Source organism: Urocampus carinirostris, chromosome 14, assembly GCF_059441175.1.
Source record: "Urocampus carinirostris isolate Australia breed hairy pipefish chromosome 14, RoL_Ucar_1.0, whole genome shotgun sequence".
NCBI classification, from domain to species: domain Eukaryota; kingdom Metazoa; phylum Chordata; class Actinopteri; order Syngnathiformes; family Syngnathidae; genus Urocampus; species Urocampus carinirostris.
In genome coordinates, this window is record NC_142362.1 from 16,272,242 (window position 1) to 16,291,156 (window position 18,915).

Below are 18,915 nucleotides of genomic sequence, written 5' to 3' on the forward strand. Positions count from 1 at the left end.
AATCACTGAATGGTGGTAGTTAAGTGCCTCGGTGATTTATACATGTTGGCGTTTAAAGGACTGTCTGAAAAAATTGGAATGTTCAGTTAAAGTTATACATTCAGAATTCATTACAAATCAACCAAAATATCGTCTTTTATTATTTTAATGCTGATGATTCTGGCAAAATCTCAAATATCCCTTCTCAAAATATTAGAATATCATGAAAGTATACTAGAAGCTGTAAGCCATAATCGCAAATATTAAAACAATAAAGGCTTGCAATATTTCAGATGACGGGTAATCAATCCAGAATGTCAGATTTTTTTGTACTTTTAATTGCATTACAGAAAATAAAAAATGTGAATAATGTGAGGAAGTTCTTTAAGAGTCTTGTACTTTCACAATAAATATAACAAATCTGTAGTCTGTTAAACTATACATAGATTTAAAGTGGGTTTTAAAATGTTACAATATTGAGCATGGAAAATAACATGAAGACAATGTTTCAAAACTGATAAACAATTTTTTTTTATCTCATGCAAATCGGTATAATCATTGGTTTGTGTTGTACTGCCCCCAGGTGACCAGGAGGCACTCACAAGAAGCTTCACAATGAAAAGAAAATCTAAACATTTAGCAACATTTTTTACAGAGATTTTTTTACAGAAACGGATAGAATACAAGGACCAGAATTCTGCCATATAGTTTTTTTTTCCGTTTTATTCGACTAAAAATACAGTGCAACGTCATTGACATGTGAAAAAAAATGTGTATTTATCTTCTCATTTTTACAGTGTGAGAATGCGAAAAAATATATTTCACACTTTAAAAATTGCTAAAATAAAAAATGAAAAACATGTATTTCACATGAGAGCCGCAAATTATAGAAAGCATCCTTAAAATTGGCAAAAAACAATACAAAAATAATGATAATCTGAATTGATTTAAAGTGTTTCTTTTCCCATGTAGCTTTTTGAATTGAAAATGGTGCAAAATTAAAATGGCTTTCTTTAATTTCTATTCAGTAATAATATAAAATAAACTACTGTAATTCAATTTTATTTTTATTTTTTTTATTTTTTTTTTATTTTTGGGGTGAGGTCAGTGTATGTGATTCATGTTCATTTGTCGTAGCATTTTTGCCCCATCTTTTTTTGGGTTCATGCTCTTCCATATGAATCCGGCCATTACCGCGTATTTGAAAAAGTAATTTATTTTATAGTGCGTTTTATTTCACTTGGGTTGGGGCAGTGGTGAGCAACCTGAAATGTGAGAAGAGCCGTATTGGACCAGAAAACAAAACAATTGGAGCTGCAAAAGATTAAAAGCCTTTTATAAGTCTTGTAAGGAGTGCACTGCATACTGCAATATTTATTTTCATTGGTAAACTTTAAGAATGTGTCCTGTCTGTCCTCCCACAGAAATCATATTTTTCCAATATCAAACATTTCTGAAAAAGTTTCAGGGAGCCACTAGAGAGCGCCAAAGACAAACATGCAGCTCCACAGCCGCTGGTTGCCGACCCATGGGCTAGGGTAAGTCAGTAGAAAAAAAATATTTACTTGAGGATAATAAATCTTGCTGAAAAATCTTTCATATTTACTCATGTTGCTGAAGATTATCTCAGTACAAATAGAAACCTTTCAAAAAAAAATGAAGCGTTCTGAACCCCTTGTACTCCAGATGTAAACATTGAAATAACAAAATAGTATATAATAAGTACTCCTTGGGGCAGCACGCAAACTGGGTGGTGCGGAGGTTCTGGGTTTAAGTCCAGCTACCGCAGACTCTCCGTGTGGAGTTTGCATGTTCTCCCCGTGCCTGCGTGGGTTTCCTCCGGGCACTCCGGTTTCCTCCCACATCCTAGAAACATGCAAGTCAGGTTAATTGGCCTGTCCAAATTGTCCCTAGGTGTGACTGAGCGAGTGAGTTGCCTGTCTCTCTGTGCCCTGCGACTGGCTGGCAACCACTTCAGGGTGTCCCCTGCCCACTAGATAGCAAGGATGGGCTCCAGCACCCCCGCGACCCTACTGAGGATAAGCGGTGCAGATAATGGATGGATGGAAGTACTACTCATGTCTAATATATGTGTATATGGATAAATAACATTGTAAATAAATCTACACGAAAAAATTAAAAGAAAACGGAAATTTTATTTACCTTTTGGAGTGACATGACTTGAGCTACTAAAATACTATAAATATTCTAGGGAAATACAACAAGCAAACTAGAGAAATACTCAAAAAAAAAGTAGTGAAGCACTTCTATTGAAATGCTATTGCAGAAATACTACCAACATGAAAGTACAGTAATACTTCAGAAATAACACAAAATACCAAAGAAATACCACCACAATAATACTAGTCAAGTCAAGTCATTTTTATTTGTATAGCCCTTAATTAAAAAGAGTCTCAAAGGGCTGCACAGGTTATTGCAAACCACAGACTATTATTACACCATCCCCTGGTCTAAAACCTACATGAGGGCAAGGAAAAACTCAAAAACCTCAACATGAGGAAAATAAACAAACCTTGAAAAGGGACCACACATGTGGTAATCCCCCTTCCAGGATGACCAGGCTGCAATGTATGTTGCTATAACAAATAATAAACAGATATTATCAACAAAAAATATAGGTTATTCATATGCGATAGAGTAGAAGTGTGTTTTGATCTTAGATTTAAACATTTCCACTGAGGTAGCAGGATCTCAGGGGGAAGAGCATTCCACAGCACCGGTGCCCGGATGGAGAATGCTTTCGAACCTGCGGAACTCTTTTTGGCTCTTGGAATCACTAGTAGACCAGCATTTCCAGAATGAAGGCTCCGGACCGGAACATAGGGGGAAATTAAATCTGAAAGATATGAGGGAGCAAGTCCATGCATGATTTTGTATAATACCAACAGAACCTTAAAATCACATCTTAAGCTAACAGGGAGCCAATGCAGGTTAGCTACTGCTAATATCAGATTTAAGGCTTAAAACACTAAATGCTCTCTCCTTAAAGTGTTGCTTAAGGGCCGTTTGCCACTGTGCATTGTATCGCCTATTAATTCCCCAACGAGCACTAAAGGAATTAACAAACTAATCCAGAGATTATGTTCATAACATAAGCACGCACTTAACACAACATATACATCTGTTGCACCCCCTCCCTGTCATGTCAGGGGCGGATGGACGCTGTCGTGCATTCAAGGCGAGAAGCGCACAATAACCTGTTTATAAGTGATGTCTATTCTTTGAAAAAAAAAAAAAAAAAACAGTTAGAAAAAAATCAACACTATGCATTCATCTCCATTTTGTCATGATTACATAAAGAAAGGCAACATTTATGGACGACGCTTCTCTATCATCACCCTTCCTCCTTCAGATAGCAGCAAATATGAGCTAGCGCTTGTCCTTCATCTGGAAGATTTACCGAGCACGAGCGTATTCAATTTATCAGGCGCTCCACAATACGTGCTTACAACGTGGCCATGTGCCCGAGCGCCTTAGAAAAGCGGCCAAACACCATTTCAAGTCTCCAAGACGCTTTTTATTAAACTCTTCGATAAAGATGCACGCCTGTTTTTTTTTTCTTTTTTTTAATGTTTACTTTGAGTCTGATTGCAAACTTACTTCAGTCCAACCTTTGGCCCTCCGATGCGTACCGCTTACTCGCGGCCCGTGGCCCTTATTATAAAACCAGTTAATTGAATCTCTCTGTACGACTGACTCCCGGATGCTTTTCTAAAGGCGACAAAAGCAACAGGAGTAGGTGTAGGTAGAAAGATTTGAGTAGTTCCCCTGAATATGTCTTGGCTCCGCTCAGACATTTAGGAGAATAAGCGCAGCTTTGTAAACCCTTTTTTCATTTAGCGCCGGACGATATTCCTTTCCGTGTGTTTTCAAAAGATTCCTCTTTGACCCGTCGCTGGCCGACCACGGAGGAGACTTCGGACTTGAGACACGGCGCTGCCGTTCGTAGAGATTGCTAAATATACACCGGCAAATCGGATACGGACCGAACGGCCGTGACCTGAGAGATGTCTAAGCGCTAAAAGGAAAGGGATTGGTCTTTGTCCGTAACGCATTTGCCCAACATATTCACGTGGAATGCTTTGCAGAGGTTGTCGACTCGCAGAACCCGCCGAGTAATTGCTGTTACGTTTTTTTCTCCCGAGACTGAAACGAGGCCAGGAGGAACATGTGGTACTCTGTGTCAGTGTCGGTTGTTTGCTAAGCTGTACTGAAAATAATATTCCTGAGTCCCTTTTTTAACTATTTAGTCATCCCTTGTTTTCTAGGACCTAGTGAAGTAGAAACATGTATTAATATTTTTCTACTTTATACACTGAAACCAAAGAACAACGACTCAAGTATTTAACTTAATCAACATTTTGTGTTGTAACTATCTATCTTTTGTACTGTCAAATTATAATTTTAAAAGTAATCTTGCTGCTTCCCTATACAGACGCTGCCCTACTCAACGGACGATCGTTCATAAGTTGAATTTGTTTGTAAGTTGCTTCAATGCTATATTTGGTATGTTTAAGGTTTATATAAGTATAAGTAACTTGCATTGTTTTGTACCAAAAAAATAAACATTTCATGTATATCTATAAAGATGAATAAAGTTGAGTTTAACTTACTTTTGGAAGATGCGCTTCAAGATGTCCTCCTCCGTGGTAAAATGTGGCCAAAAAAAGTATTCCGACCATTTTCTCAACCGCATCAAGCTTTCTTATTCCACTTTCATTTCAAAAGAAACAGCTCGCCTCTTCTTTATGCTTCACACCAACCATATTGAATGGATGCACGAGATAAACAACAGACGATTGTTTGCAAGTTGAATTTGTAAGTTGCTTCAGTGCTATATTTATGCTCTATAAAGATAAATAAAGTGAAGCTTAACTCACTTGTAGAATATGGACTTTAAGAGTTAGGCTAATTCCTCCTCCGTGGTAGAAAGTGGCCGAAAAAAAGTGATCCAACCATTTTCTCAACCGCATTAAGCTTTCTTATTCAACTTTCATTTCAAATAAAACGGCTCGCCTCTTCTTTACACTTCAGACCAACCATATTTAATGGATGCACGAGATATTAAACAATAAAAAACTCAAAGTTCTTAGCGCACAGGACATACAGTATAGAATGTTTACACACGAACTAGGAAGAGGAAGCCGGATTTCTTCTTCGGGTCGATGTTAGGTGAGCTCTCACAGCACCACACCCCGGTAGCGGTGGAAAGAAGTACTACAATGATGTCCTCTACTCGGAAAAAGGTGCACACAATACAAAATCTAACTTACAGCAATGTCCGGATATTTTTTGGCATCCTGAAAAAATGTTTTGTATCTACCCTATTTGTAAATCGAATGTTCGTAGGGGAGTGTCTGTATATACAGAGTGTATTTATATATATATATACACATTATATACAGGGTTGGGTAGGGTTACTTTTACTTGATTAATTTCAATTACTTTGGGATTACTGCAATACCAAATATGCTAATAAAAGACAGAAGAAACTAAAAATGAATAAAATTACTAAATTTTGTGCAGGCTTGGGGAGTAACATACATGGAACGGCAAAAATGATGTTGGCAAGCTGTTTGGATTTATTTTCATTTTGTTTCTGTCGCATTTTATGTTAGTTTTGCCGGAGATCAGAGAGATTAAAGCCAGGAGAGAAAGCTTACCACGTGTTGTGAGTCATAATTTTATTCATATTTAGTTTCTTTTGTCTTTTGTTAGCATATTTGGTATTGGAGTAATCCAAAAGTAATTGAAAGTAATCACGTTAAAGTAACCCTACCCAACCCTGATTTTATATATATATATATATATATATATATATATATATATGACGGTCAGGGGACATAATCGTGAGTTACCTCGGCTTTATAATTTTGGGGTATCTTGTTTCTGACTTGTTGTGATGTTTCTCTGATGCGTACATATACAAGTGGTCCTCATATCTTGAATCCTACGAGTTTAATGTTTCCAATGATATGTGGCATGACAAATTTCAGTGACTGGAGACATTGTATGGACACGTATTTGTTTATCAAAAATTGGCGGCCCACTGCCGGGCCGTCGGAACATCAAGGGGTTAATATACTGTATATTATCAAAACTCTGTGTACCGTCTTTTTTTGTAACCAATGTTTTGATGTGGGCATATGCGGCTTATAGTCATGTGCAGCTTATGTGTGTCCAAAATGGTTTTCCCTTTAAAAATGTATTGGTATAACCAAATGCCCCTTTTATAGTACAAATTTGACAGCATATATAATCATTGTGAGTGTTTTCAAATGCAATGAAAGACAAATATAAAAATTTAAATCAGTTATATGTCTGCATGGACATTTTTTCAGTGACGAAACCAATTTGGATCTGTCTCCAGGATCAAATAGGTGCCCATCCCTGAGGTAGGTACATACAGTGCATGAAAGCACGTCAACAGGAGCAAGCCATATTAAGCAACGGTACATAGAGTGGCTCTTATGATTGAAATTGCTTTTTTTTCTTTCTTTTTTTTCTTTTTTTACCAACATAACATTCTATAGCTGCAGCAGCATATAGCTTTGAAGTACATCTTCAACTACATCAGTTTGCTCTCAAAGGCAAAAAAAATTGAGCAGTCCTTAAATCTTGACGTGTACTGTATTCATTGTGCAGTATGTTTGCAGTGCAGAACATTCTGAATGAAGATTTCTGGAGAGCCAAACAATCAAATTTTTATAAACATCACTCACGGTGTGTCGCAAAATGCCCAAAAAGAAAATGAATTGCAATTATTACTTTTTGACTAACATAATTAAAGGACCACAAATTTGACTCAAAAGACATGTATGCACGTAAAAAGTAATTCGGTTTTGCCCTATTAGCATGTAATTAGACTTTAATAATTTTTTTATATTGTAACTTATGTTTTTGATGAACAATGAAACATATGTTTATGTATCCAATATATATTAAATTCTCATTTCAAAGTGTCTGACACTTTCAGATATTTTCTTTTTTAATACACAACTTTTTCTACTGGATTTCTTATAAAAAGTAATTGATGTATAATATTTTCTATGTCATGCTTGCCTCTTTGGCATACAATTGTGCTCAATTTAAGGATTATTTTATATTTTATATTTATTCTTTATCTCATCTCATCAGCCGTACCGCTTATCCGTATTAGGGTCGCGGGGGGGCTGGAGCCCATCCCAGCCATCTCCGGGCAGTGGGCAGGGGACACCCTGAACTGGTTGCCAGCCAATCGCAGGGCACACAGGGACAGACAACTCACTCGCTCATTCACACCTAGGGACAATTTGGACCGGCCAATCCACCTGAAATGGATGGCTTTGGATTGTGGGAGGAAACCGGAGTACCCGGAGGAAACCCACGCAAGCACGGGGAGAACATACAAACTCCGCACAGGAAGTCTGGAGCTGGATTTGAACCCACGACAGGTTCCCATGACATGAACTGTGCCGCACAAGCGCTAACCACTGCGCTGCCGTGCTGCCCCATTTATTCTTTATATTATTTATTATTTTATATTGTAACTATTTTTGGGGGCTAAATATTTTTGTTTGTATTTATTTTGAATTGACAAAATGATTTAATTTTTTTTGTACTAATTGTTGAAATTGTTGTTTTTGTCATGATTACCGATGTGATGCACCTGTGCCCGCTCCTTTGGTGTCAACTGCCTCGGACTCTGATTGGCTCCCTGTCCCTATTTAAACCCACTCCTTTCTGTCACCTGTTGTCTGTCCGTCTACGAACCTCAGTTTACACTAGGCAATCCTTTTTCAACCCTGACTCCCACCTGTTTTTGCTCCCGTCTGTTCCCCGTTTTTGATCCTGTCTACGTCTACACTCCTCTCCTGGCTTACGACTCGTTTCTGACCCCGACCACGTTTTTACTCTCCTGTCCCGGCTACTGACCCGTTTTTCTATTCCCGACACTGCCATCGCTCGCCACGGAAGTCCCACTTCCACGTTCCGGGTGACCTGCTGCCCGCGCCCAGCGATTACTGGATCGTGGGTGCAACCCTTCTTTTTCTTCCAATAAAACTTAGGGAAACGTAACGCAAGTGGGTCCTGTCTCTGTCCTGGTCCTGACAGTTTTTGTTTTGCAAATATTTTACGCCAATATTTATCATACCGTATAAGATTTTTTTATATATATATATAAAATATCTAATGCCTTATTTATTGCATGTGTGCATGCAGGAAAGGAAATAATTTAATCTGTGCTGTAGGTTATGCATATACCAAATTGGAACAATAAAGTAAGTGTAATGTATTGCTCAAGTTATTTGGGTTAAAGTGGTCATGTCATTAAAACGTATTGCTAAATAAATATGTGGGTAACTTTAGACGTTTATCATATACATCCAATCCTATTATTTAAAATGAAAGAATTAAAAGCTACACTTCAAACGTTCACTGGTAGAATCCTATCTGTTATCAAACAGGTGCACGGAACTCCCTTGCTAACCATCTAAAACTTGAAGGCCACTGGGTATGTTCTGTTCTGGGAGAGTTTGACTCCCGAATTCCAACCCATTGTGCTTCATTTATTATACTCGCCTGCTATCTAGCGACCAACAATATACACTGCACATCGTTTTCTGAACCAATCATAAACCCTTTTGCGTCCTCCAATCAGAATCCACAAGACTATAAAAAAGAGGCGCACACTTCAGTCTGCGGAAGTATTTCATTTCAATTCAAGAACGCAATTTTTCCTTGTTTCTATGTGTTAGCTATTCTTAAATAAACGTTTCATAAATCATCCGGACATCGTTTTCAACCTGACAGTATAAATAAAGTTATTTAAATTAAAGTGGTCATGTCATTCAAACGTATTGCTCAATACATGTGTACGTAATTTTAGACATTCATCATATACATCAAATCATGTTATTTTTGTCACTAACCGGAACAGGATCAGGACCCGAATGCGTGACGTTTCTCACACAAGCCTTTTATTTTATTTTTTATTTGAGTCATGCACATTAGGCAGCAGTCTGGCGTGGAATGACAGGAAGCCAGAGGCCGACGAGATCGATACCAAATGCCCGAGCAGATATCGGATGAATGGTGTCGATACCAGACAGGACGGGACAGACGGGTTTGATATCAAAACAGGATACCGAAATTAAACAGGACAAACTAGACGGGAACAAAACTGGAAACCGATATTAAACTATGGGACGGACAGGATTGAAATCAAAACAGGATATTGAAATTGAACAGGACAAACTAGACGGGAACAAAACTGGAAACCGATATTAAACTATGGGACGGACAGGATTGAAATCAAAACAGGATATTGAAATTGAACAGGACAAACTAGACGGGAAAGAAACTGGAAACCGATATTAAACGGGACGAAATAAACGGGAACAATACTGGACAGGAAATACCAACAGGAAAGGGGAACAAGTCAAAACCCATGTCTTGCGGGGCAGAGGTTCGTTGGTGGACTGAAAAATGGTAAGTGAGAGCAATGAGCTTAAATAGAAGGAAAGCCAATCTGTCAACGAGCCGCAGCTGGCGCCACACGGGCGGGGCCGATTGGGCGCCATGGAAACTGTGACAATTTCAAATGAAAGAATTGTAATCATTTTTGTTGTTGTTAATAACTCCCATCTAGGTACTACTAAATTTGACTTTTCATTATATATTTTCACCAGAGAAAAAAGAAAATCCAAAGTAAAAGCGTTTTTAGACCTTTTAAAAGGCAATTCGTTCATTGGAGGACAGATAAAAAAACAGCAATTCCAACATGGCCTTGGCGGCGCTTCATATACATAATTTTCATTATTTTTCTTCCAGGTATTCCTCCTTGACACTCATTCGTTACCTTTACAAACTAATTAGAATTTCCATTCACTCAAGCGAAACAAAATGTGAAAAATAAAAACGAGAGAATAGGAGATACAAAAGAGAGTGACGTGCTAATAAATATCTTAAACGTGTGAAATATAACACAAAAGAAATAAAAATCTTTCAGACTCATTTCCACTTAACGTCACTCAAGCTTTTCTCATCGGGAAGATCCCACATGTCCCCGTAGCTGCTTGCAGGTCCCCCGATGTCAGAAAAATGGAAATCTATGCAATCAGGATTCAACACATGAGCTCTCTGTGATATAAATTCTGCACCACAGAGGTGAATGAATAATAACATTAATGGCATATTTTCATTGACTTAAAGTCAGAGTTCCCTCGTATTAATTATGCACTCCCGTCTTTAAAACTGTGAAAATACAGAGCTGGAGTTTTCTGCCTGTGCACAAAAGGATTATTTTCAATAAAAGTTATAAAGAGAACTATCAGTGTGGAATAATGTTAACATTGTTTGAATGAATGCACCAAATCAGGGAGATAAAAGCTCATAAGTGCAATCAATAGCTTTGAATTGAAACAGCGAGGGGGAAAAAATGGAGCACGCTGATTATCTGACAAACTCCTTTGCAACCAATGCCGACACTGTGGGAAGCGTGTGTACACACCAAAGCCACAATTGTCTGGGAATTCTTATCATAATAATTTGGCATTTTAATCTAGAGGTTTTTCTTTTTTTTAATTGGGTCCTTTTACTTTTGAATGGTAATATTATTGACTTCAATTATAAGAAGTTGTGTATTTTTGTACAGATTTTATTCAAATTTTCTGCTGTAAGTTATTTATATATTTAGGTGCAATAATATAATGATACTATTTAAAAGTGCTTTTAGTTTAATTTTTAAAATATGTGTTTTCATTGAGTAGTTTTTACTTATTTGGGGGGATTTTAAAAAAAAGAGGTTAGTTTTAGTACAATTGTGTATATTTTTTGTCATTTTTATTAAAATATTGAGTTGGTTTTTGCTAGGTGTAATCATTTCTGATAATGCGTCATTTTAACTAGATTTATTTTAAATTTCATTTGTAAAATTATTAAAACTTTGTGTTTATAAAGACGTTTTTACTTACATTTTTCTCGTGTTTCCTAATTGTAGGTTGTCTGTATTTACATTTAGTGCTGTAATTTTGTGTTTTTGATTTATTTTTAGCTGTAGCAATTTGTGAATCTGCCTCCTTTTTTAGCTTATGTATTTGTACTTTGTTTTGTTAAATTAGTAAAGTTTGTTGTTTGTATAGTGTAATCTTTTGATTTTTGTTTTGAAATGTAGAAACTTTTAGTAATTTAGTTATTGTGTTGTTTTCATTTATTTTAGTTTTTTGTTACTAATTTAATTTTACTGAAATGGTGTAATTATATGTTCTTTATGTATTTTTTAGTTAATTGTTTACTTTTTCTTTCAGTCAATTGGGTTCAGTATTAGTTTTGTTTTTTAAAACATATTTTATTGTGTAATGTTTTAGATAAAAATGTATTTGTTAAATGCAATTAGTTCCGTTACATTTTTTAAAGAAAAAGCTTAATGTCAGTTAAAATGTATTCCCTTTAATAATAATATTTTTTGAAAAAAATGGGCATTCATTTTTTATAAAAGCAATATTTTCTTGGATTTAGTCTTAAATTTTTGTGTAGTAAAAACTTTCAAAAGAAGTCAGCAAAATAAACACACAAAACTGGGAGTATTGTAACAATAATTGATTTCATAAAGCTACCAGACTTTCAGGACTATAAAGTGCATCTAAAAACCTCAATATATCCAGGTACTTGATAGTGCGCCTTATGACCTGGTGCACCTTATATACCGAAGAATACTGTGCATACGATTGGCTATGCATACAATATTTCAATGTGTGGGTTACCCTATGAGATTTATGGTAGTATGCTGTACTCATGCAATGACTGTGCAATGATTAATCTATGAAAAAACATTGCTGACAAAAATTGCAAAAAAAATGTGCGCAACAGGAATCAAACCCAAACAGTGATGGTGAGAGTGGTGACACTTTATCACTACACCACCAGTAGTACAGGTTATGTACAAAAAAAAACATTAGATCTCAGCTCATTATTACTCTTTTTTAACTCACGGTGCCTGAAACGCTGATTTGCATAGTGCATTCTGATGGGCCAAACATTCTCCTCACTTCTTCACCAACGAATGTCAGACAGTGCAGAACACAGAAAGTCTTTCAACAAAGTATGATACAAGCTATTTTACTTACGTATACATATTAAACCACAACGTTATTGAAGTGGAGATAATTTTTAACCTGTCTATATGCAGAACAAAATTCATTGCGCAAACTAGTGTTTTTGGCACCGTGAACACAAATTGTGTGATGATGAAAAAAAGCTTGAATGCCTTTTCATATGTCATCTGTACCAATGGTCGTCTAGTAGCAGAAAGTCGGCGCTCTCTCCGCCACTACTTCGGTTCGATTCCTCCTGCATATGATTTTGATCAGCGAGACGTCTGAGCAATGTTTACATGGATATATACCGTAAGTGTATAAAGTGTACACCCGAATACAGATGGTAGCGCTTATCTTAATCTCAATGTCATACGCTGTGTAGCCAAGTTTGCTTTATGTATCAAAAATATATGACAACAAACAATTTTGGGGTGCACCTTATAATCCTGTGTGCCTTATAATGCGTAAAATACCGTATGTATTGTTTACCAATGGGAAACCGTTGCCTCCTATTCGGCTTCCTATTTACTGTTAAGTACAAGGTGGCAGAGGATTTCATTTCCAAGCAGCTTGTCGGCTATTCATTCTGTCCAGCATTGAGTAAAGATGGACTTGATCTGGCTGTAAGCGTACAATAATTCCGCCAGCTCTATTTCTTTCCGTAAGAGGTCTTTATTTCTATAAAAGACATCCAAACCTGGGACTTTATTTGACCATGAATAAAGCTTTCCTCTGGGGTCTTAGATTGTTATGCTACAGAATGGCCTTATTCCCGCTAAAGGCCCCGAGCCCAAGCTGGGACATCTCTGCTTTAAATCAGCTTTGGGATCTCACGGACGCTCATGATTTCCTTGTAGGCCTTTGTGCTCCTAAGAAGTGATCACCCTCCTTCAATGCCCTCGTGGATTAAACAGGGCAGAGCAGTTCAGTCCTCTCTCACGCCGCTTCGCGACGCCTCTACCTTTGTAACCAATAAAAGACTAACTAGGAAAGAATGAAGCCATGGGAGAATCAATCTACTGGAAGCCTCCCCACGGCTTTCTCATCATTTGCCGTGTCGTATGTCATCTTAGATGGGAACACAAAATGGTAAAACTCGCTATGAGGGAAAGCCACCGAAGCGTGAAGTGAGAGATAAGTTGTGTTTGTGACAGCTTTATTTCGTCAGACGCTTACTGCGATGATAGTGCACATTTTGACTGTTTTGCTGTCAATCAAAACTAAGTATATGAACGGATGCAAAACGGTGTGGTGTGTTGGGGAAAAAAGTCCGAAACTTGTGAACTTGCATATTTGAAATGTAATTCCACAATTTACCACTAGATGACAGTATTCATTTTTATGAATGTGTTAGTTTGGGGGGAAAAATACAACAAACGGGAAGTTAGCATTCAGGATCATTTCTTAATTTGTTTGCAATGAGAATGGCCCGGCATTTCCGGACATTCTCCTTGAGCGAGGTTGTCGGGTTATTAGTGGACTGAGCCGAAAGGGCCTCTTCCTGAAAAGAGACTGAATTCCCATCACTAAATACTCGTCCAAAAAGGACCCTACGTAATTAACTGGCGGACCAAACCTGCCACTCGTATTGTTTAGCAGCTTCCGACTCAGCCTTTGAAAGAAGCGCCGCTTAGAACAAATAGCTACAAAAAAAAAAGACGCCCTGCCTCACCAGCTCTCATCACCAATGAGCGGCGCCTATAAGCGCACCGGCTCGATCCAATGGCCAATTGTCATGCACAGGTTTACGAAGACAACAGCCCCTAAGTAAAATTCCTAACAAAGCCGTGCCATGTTCATCAATGTTGTTGGTTTTCATTCGGGTGCCTTGACTCAAAACCAAAAAGTCTTCAGAGGCATTGAATTATTTTTCTTTTCTAAAAATAAGGCCTTAATTGGCATTAAAATGTCTTAAATCCAATTTTCAAAAGTCTTAAAAATGTGAACACAATAATAATGTATATATTTGTTTAAACTAAAACGATTCAGTAACATTTATCAATTGTCTTTTTAATTATTCACGGATTTACTTTCGTGGAAAAGTCACGTGGCCTCTATAACGGAACTGTCAAAACGGTGATGTGGTTTCAGTCGGGCCTTTCGGAGCAGACGCACGGCTTAGGATTTCTTACAATACACATAGCAACTTTGGACAGAGACATATACTTTGGACCATGCCCGCAAAATATAAATTCAATGAGAAGTGGCTGTCCGGCAAACGTTTATCGCCATGGCTAAAAGCTGCCTAACCTAATGTGTACGAGGGGGAAGAAACACAACAAACAGGAAGTTAGCATTCAGGATCATTTGTTAATTTGTTTATAGTTTGCAAAAAGAATGGCCCGGCGTTTCCGGGCATTCTCCTTAAGCGAGGTTGTCGGGTTGTTGGTGGACTGAGCCGAAAGGGTCGCTTCCTGAAAAGGAGACTGGGGGGGTCGATTTGGTCTTTAATTTAATTTAAAAGGCATTAAAAAAGTCTTAAACATTATTGACTTTAACTTGCCTTAACCTTTAGGAACCCTGTATTATGTCTCAAGCATTTATTTAATTCAGCATAACTTTGAAAAACTCTCCTTTTTTCTCTAAAACTTCTATGCCATCAACAGCTCTAACCCAATAAACAACCGACTGGCGACATATTTTTCTAGCCTTCCAGCCATTAAAATGCACACACGAGTGTTTATAATTCAATTTCAAGTATCGGCATTGAAGAGACAGCCGGAAATAATTGTTTGATGGAGGATTAAAACTTTTAATGTGCCGGCATGTTATTCTCAAAGTCCATTATCACAGTGATGCAAATGACAAAAATGTAAATTACGAGGGAAAGCGTTGATACCATTAAAGAGCTTTATGTTTCCATATGCTTTTGCACTGTCAAAGGAACTCGGGTGCATTTGGTGGTCCGGGCTTTTGGAGTGCTCCACATCAGGGGATGAAGCTGTCTGTTCAGGTGATTGACACGAGCCCACATTAAGAGGTGGTTTTGGAAATTAGTCCGCGGAGACCCCTTTGGAGCCGAGCTGGAGAAGGGAGGCTGTCTGTGAGAGGGAGCCGTGCCTTTTTAACCTCGCTCATTGGTATGCCGATGGGCGAGTGGCGAGCCCTTCTCTAAATGGCGAAGGCATCGCGGCCGCTAGCCCCCTCGACACGTTCCTGTGCAGACGGAGCCCGTGGAGAGCTGCCAACAATATGCAAGCCACAACCCGCAAATTACAATGGACCCAATTAATAATCACATAGTTATTTCATATTTTATACCAAGTAGGGAGCTGAGTAGAACAAAGAATTCAAAAGGAAAAGCTTCTGCCTGACAATGTAAAGGTATTGTTCCAAAAATGTTGAGATTTGAATGATTTCATTTGCCTTTTAAAAGTCATCTTCATACGTACTGTACAAACACAACATGGCCGGCATGCACCGAATTTTTGTTGGCCGAAAGGAAAAATAAAACTAAAAAAAACTTTCGAGAGTATAATGCTGTAAGGACGTCAGGTCTAAGGTTAGGCGAGCCGTTCGAAGCTGGCTTTCACTTGGGGCGGAGTTAGTGACCGACATAGATACTTTTTTTCATTTTGCACGCAAGATGGAAAGAGATGTAGGTAAAAACGAAAGCTCTGTCAGGTTTTTACCAACAACACGTTTTCTGAAATGTTCGTGTAAGCAGCTAGCCAGACTTTGGATAATTTTACAGGCTGTTTCTAAGAGACATGAGTACGTAAAATACAAACACAAAATACTCGGTGTGCCTGAATTTTCATATGCCAAAAATGACCAAAAGGACATTTTCATTTTTGGTAAAAATAAAAAAGTAAAACTGTAAACCATTTTTCAAAAGAACAAAGCTGTGATGATGTCATGTCTCAGGTGAGGCGGGCCATGCAAAGCTGGCTTTCACTTGGGGCGGATTAAGTGCACAGCAAAGCTACTTATTTTTTATTTTGCACAAGAGAGAGAAAGAGAGGGAAGACCAAATGTGAGCTTTGGGAAGTTTCTACTAACAAAGCAAGTGTTAATTTACCACTTAAAGAGTAAACTTTTTACACTACTCCCAATGAACATATGGTCCACATCTACAAGTGTTAGATGAGGACTGGTAATTTTACTGTACAGAGACTCAAAGCAACCAAACTGCACAAACGTAGTGTTAGTCTCAGTAATAGCGTTAATTTTACCACTTAAAGAGTAAGAGTTTTTAACACTACCTCGATGAGCATATGGTCATTATCTACGAGTGTTAATTTAAAACCGTTAATTTTAGTTTGTGTAGTTTGTATTTCTTCGTGTGCTTTGCATCACTTGTTTTTAGTTGCCCTACACAATACCGTAACATCTAGTGGTCTAATTTACGAAATATGTATAACTTAAAGACGGGACATTCACAGAATTCACAATGCCATGTTTTGGACCATTTCATCATCTCCAGGTCGTTACTTTTTAACGTCTGTCAAACATTTTGTATGGTTACAGTTAAAGAAGACGATTATTTATTTTTGCTTCCGCGTGATTTAACAGGACCTGCAGGGTAAGTGATACATAGTTAATACATATTAATTAATTTACTAGAACATTACTTTAGGCATCATTCATTTTGGTCCTCTTGGTGTCTCAAGATCATGATGTCATAAGACAAGCAGGGTGCGTAATTCCATTAGAGATTGGACCTTATGACATGCCAATGTGCTTGAAAATTTGTCACGAAAATGCCGGCCAAACAGCAAATTGGAGAAAGAGTGTAGGTGCGTTATCCCATACTCCCGCATGCGTAAATCAAGCTCGAGTGTCTGTTGTCTTTACTGTTCTGGATTGAACAAGGTCCGGGCGCCTGTCTTTCTCTACGATTTAATCTCTTTGGTAATCCTTCAATTTTAGAACCAGATCAAACGCAAATATAATCATCTGTAGAATTTTTTTAACCTTTTTTAACATCAATGTAGCCTTAGGACTGATAGATACAAATAAAACATTTTATCCCTGTGGTCCTTCGTCAGCATAATCAGAATCGTGACGGACTGAGGCAAAATTGGTAAGCAACTACCATTATGCTCGAAAGTCACTTTCAGCGTTATTTTTTCCCGGATATCTCCTACTACTGTGCCTAACTTTTTCAGTAATTCAGTCATTGTTTTATAACCCGAAATTTCGTCAATATGGGCGTTACATCAGCACAGATAGAAAAAAATGATCATTTTCCCAATTTTAAGAATTGTTTTTCTTTTTTATCTATTCCAGTATAAGTAACGTAAAAAAGGGAAAATTATCTGCCCTGTTAAATTGTTTTTGATTATGAGTCTTTTTTTCCCAGCTCTGACAGGTCACCTGCCTTTTTTAGTTTGTTATATTGTTATTTTTTTAAACATCTTATTCCATTGGTGAATGATATTGAAAATGTTTCTCTATAGGATGAAAACCTCTCATTCTTTTTGTTTTCCTTTGCTTTTTTCGTCAACTTAATTGGATATCAAGTCTACCAATATTGATAGGATGCCCAGATGTAATGTATTTATGTATTGTGTATGAAAAGGACAGCATGTAAAATTTACCGCCACCTAGTGGTATAAAAGAATTATATTGGTCTAAATAAGAAAAAATACATGTACTATCATGTATACATGCATTTTTAAAATACTCATAGGTTGAGAACTTTGCATTTATTTGACATAACATGAGCCTTAACTAGAGGGAGCTTACATAATTGTCCACTATCTTGCTGCTACACGTACCCAAAAAAAAAACTTTGCGAAAGGCTGGGCATAAAAACTAAAATTATGCGTTTTGGTCATTGAGTCTCCGTACTTTGTATTCTTTCGTGTGTTTTTTAACACTCGTTTTTGGTTGAAAAACACCATACTATATCTAGTAGTCAAATAAATCACTTTCCACTAATAAAAAAATAACAATATATGTAATGATTAACCTAAACTATAATCTGATTAGATGCCTATGTTTACTCGTTTTTTGGGGGGAGTGTTAAAATATTAAAATAGGTCACTGAGTATGTTGTCATCATAACATGAGTTTTCCAGCTATATTAAGTTTATTATTTAATCCTCGCAGTGTTACTTCTATAAAATAACCCATTTAGTTGTTATAAATGCACTTATTTTCATCCACATATTCAAATGAAGTATTTTCATATCAGTGCTTTCCCAGCAATGGTCTTCCGCCCTTATCTTATACAACCTTCAAAATAAAGCTGCGACCAGTTTTAACAAAATAATCTTGAATAAGATGTGAGTTCCTTTCTTTGCCTGTTGAAGTTTCATGTTCCAGTTTGCAAATCCACACTCTTTCCTATAAAAACTGTGGTCAACTATTTTCAATGCCTTTTTGACTGTGAAAACTGTCTCCTGATCAGACCGGCACAGAGATCTTTGTTTTATCTTCATATTGTAAGAAATGTCCTCAAATGCGTTGCTTCTCTATAATTCTATTTCTCAATGTCTGAATGCATGGTCTGGTCATGGAGAAGAATACGCGTCGAGACATCGGACTGTCCTTTCGCCTTCAGGAGTCGTATATAATGCCATGATTTTATTCACTTACTTGACCGTTATGTTTTATACAATAAGCTCAACTCTCCCTGTAAGATGTCAAAAGAAGAAAAAGGCCTGCTATCAAATTGAGCACTAGCTATTTACTTTTACATTTTTTTAAAGTTACTGTATAAATCAAGACTTTAGAGTTAAATGCAGTGATGGTAAAATGAATAGAGCAGTGAAGCCCTCAAGAGAAATGCTCCACACACACGAATGGGCTTCCAGATGATTCATTACCTTAACTACGCCATCATGTGGACACAAATGCACAAGATACTTGTGTAAAATAGACTCTGAAT

The 18,915-nt window shown here is 37.3% G+C and overlaps 1 long non-coding RNA gene across 1 annotated transcript in view; it reads left to right on the forward strand.

Moving 5' to 3' along the window:
- The window catches only part of LOC148352796 (uncharacterized), a 35,977-nt gene extending 20,660 nt beyond the window's left edge, over positions 1 to 15,317 (forward strand). The window contains exons 2-3 of the long non-coding RNA XR_015852780.1: positions 1,404 to 1,517; positions 14,961 to 15,317. This is a non-coding gene — a long non-coding RNA (uncharacterized LOC148352796). The remainder of the gene's footprint in view (positions 1 to 1,403; positions 1,518 to 14,960) is intronic.
- The last annotated feature ends 3,598 nt before the right edge of the window (positions 15,318 to 18,915 follow it).